Source organism: Mobula birostris, unplaced genomic scaffold, assembly GCF_030028105.1.
Source record: "Mobula birostris isolate sMobBir1 unplaced genomic scaffold, sMobBir1.hap1 scaffold_4881, whole genome shotgun sequence".
NCBI lineage: Eukaryota > Metazoa > Chordata > Chondrichthyes > Myliobatiformes > Myliobatidae > Mobula > Mobula birostris.
The window spans coordinates 17,501-20,000 of record NW_027278013.1 but is presented as its reverse complement, the minus strand read 5'-3'; the positions used below and the strand labels follow the sequence as shown (position 1 = coordinate 20,000).

Below are 2,500 nucleotides of genomic sequence, written 5' to 3'. Positions count from 1 at the left end.
TAGCCGTCGGCCGCCGACGCGCTGCAGGCGCGCGCCTCTGCTCGGAGGCCGGACGCGTCATTTCGGACCACCGCCCCGGCGGCACGACCGACCGCAGTCGAAAACAGGAAAGGGAGCGGCTGCGGGTTCGGGCGCCGTCGGGCGGCTCGTCGCCACGGGACCTGGGTCGACGGCCACTGTGCCTCCGTCGGGGAGTCGGGCCGGTGTGCAGGGCCGGTCTCTTCACCCCGTGCGGGACACTTCTGGTCGCCTATACCTAAACTCCCTTCGCCCCCGAGCAGGGTATCCTAGACGTCTCCCCTTCGGTTCCCGCGAGCCGTTGGGCACGGCGGTGGTTTAAAGAGTCGCGAGCGTCGCACTCCGGCTCCGTTCGTGTCGGTGTCTGGTCGAGCTAGCGGTCTCCCAGCGAATGAAGCTTGGTCCGCCAGCGCCTCTCTGCCCAGGTCGCCGTCCCGCTCCGGGAGGGGACGGCCGTAGGGCGCGGCTCGGCAAGCCCGACACGGTTCGGTTGGTTGGGAGGCGGCGGCGGTGGAGATCCTGCCTCCGCTCGTCTGGCGCGCCCCGGGTGCAGGCCTTTGGCCCGGCGGCGGCGGATCGCGAACGCCCTGATGTTTTCCTTCAAACCGTGATCAGTCTGACGAATGTAAGCGCGAGAGCGCGACAGGGCCGTCGCTCGCTGGTGCTCCTCTCTCCGCGTGGAGGTGGGGTGTTGGGCGGTCCTGGGCTGCCTGCTGGTCCAGCCGGCTCTCTTGCTTCACGCTCCGTCTCCTGCCACACGCGCGCCGTCCGCCTTCCCTGCTGTCTCGCTCTTGCCCAGGAGAGGAGGAGGAGTAGCAGCTTGGTCGTCGGCGGAGCGTCGGCATGGCAGGAGCGACGGGAGGCCTGAGTCCGGCGAGGCGGCACAAAGCCGAAAGAAAACCTCTTAGACAACTCTTAGCGGTGGATCACTCGGCTCGTGCGTCGATGAAGAACGCAGCTAGCTGCGAGAATTAATGTGAATTGCAGGACACATTGATCATCGACACTTTGAACGCACTTTGCGGCCCCGGGTTCTTCCCGGGGCTACGCCTGTCTGAGGGTCGCTTGTACGATCAATCGCGCTCGCTTGCCGCCAGGCTGGCGGGCGCGCGGCTGGGGCGTCGCAGAGGGTCCTGAACCCTCTATGTCCCCCTAAGTGCAGACCCCGGAGCCCTCCGCGCCACGCGGCTGCCTCCCCCCCGTGGAGCCGCGTGGCCACCTCGGAGGCCCTCGACCCGTGCCCACCTGGGCCTCGCCCCGTCCGCCAGCGGACGCGGTGCGGCGGCGCCTTTCCCCTGCACGGCCGTCACTGCGGTAGCGCCGCGCCCCTCCGCCGCGAGGGCCGCGAGTTCGTCGTCGCTTCTGACCGCCGCCTTGCTCGGGACTGTCGCCTGCCTCGCCGAGGCGTTGCCGTGTGGTGTGTTGCCAGCGTTGAGCCTCTGTGCGCCGCCGCGAGACCGAGTGGCGAGGCGATCGAGGAGGTTAGGAGGCGAAGGAGAGATGGAGAGCGAGAGAGGGTCGACGGGACGGGGTGAGCAACCCCGCTCCCGGCGAGCTCGACAGGGAAAGAGGGCCGCGCCTCTGCCGTGCCTCGCACGCACGGGAGGGGTCGGCCTCGCGCCGCGGCGCGTCCCTGGCGTGTGCACCTCTTCCGCCGCTCGGCTCACCCCGCACCGCCTACTCGCTGCGCCCGCTCGCTTCGGTCCGCGCCGGCGTCCGTCGGTGCTCTCGGGAAGCGAATTCAGCCGAGCCCGGGTCTCGCCCGTGCACCGCGGGGTGCAAGGGGAGCCAGCCAGCCAGCCAGCCAGACAGACAGCCAGCCTTCGGTCGGCCTGCGCGAGCGTGACGCGCGGCCGCCCGGCACCCGCCCGTCTCACCCGCCAGCGGCGGGGGAGCTGGCGCGCGCCGGGCCGGTCCGCCTTCTCGCCCGCCTGCTGCCGGCCGTCGCGCACTGCCTTGCCTGCCTGCCTGCCTGCCTGCCCTGCGCCCCCCTGGCGTGGCCCGGCCGGCGCTCGGTTCTCTTCTGCCTACGACCTCAGATCAGACGTGGCGACCCGCTGAATTTAAGCATATTACTAAGCGGAGGAAAAGAAACTAACGAGGATTCCCTCAGTAACGGCGAGTGAAGAGGGAAGAGCCCAGCGCCGAATCCCCGGCCGCCTGGCGGTCGCGGGAAATGTGGCGTATAGAAGACCTCCTTTCTCCGACGACGCTCGGGGGCCCAAGTCCTTCTGATCGAGGCCTAGCCTGTGGACGGTGTGAGGCCGGTAGAGGCCCCTGGCTCGTCGGAACGGAGTCTTCTCGGAGTCGGGTTGCTTGTGAATGCAGCCCAAAGCGGGTGGTAAACTCCATCTAAGGCTAAATACCGGCACGAGACCGATAGTCAACAAGTACCGTAAGGGAAAGTTGAAAAGAACTTTGAAGAGAGAGTTCAAGAGGGCGTGAAACCGCTAAGAGGTAAACGGGTGGGGTCCGCGCAGTC

General features: G+C 68.3%; 2 non-coding genes across 2 annotated transcripts in view; both read left to right on the top strand.

Moving 5' to 3' along the window:
• Nucleotides 1-928: 928 nt before the first annotated feature.
• LOC140193270 (5.8S ribosomal RNA) lies at nucleotides 929-1,082 on the top strand. The gene has a single exon (XR_011884693.1). It is a non-coding gene; the product is annotated as a 5.8S ribosomal RNA (ribosomal RNA).
• A 966-nt stretch (nucleotides 1,083-2,048) lies between these two features.
• LOC140193271 (28S ribosomal RNA) overlaps nucleotides 2,049-2,500 on the top strand; it is a 3,833-nt gene continuing 3,381 nt past the window's right edge. Inside the window, exon 1 of the ribosomal RNA XR_011884694.1 lies at nucleotides 2,049-2,500. This exon is cut by the window's right edge and continues 3,381 nt beyond it. This is a non-coding gene — a ribosomal RNA (28S ribosomal RNA).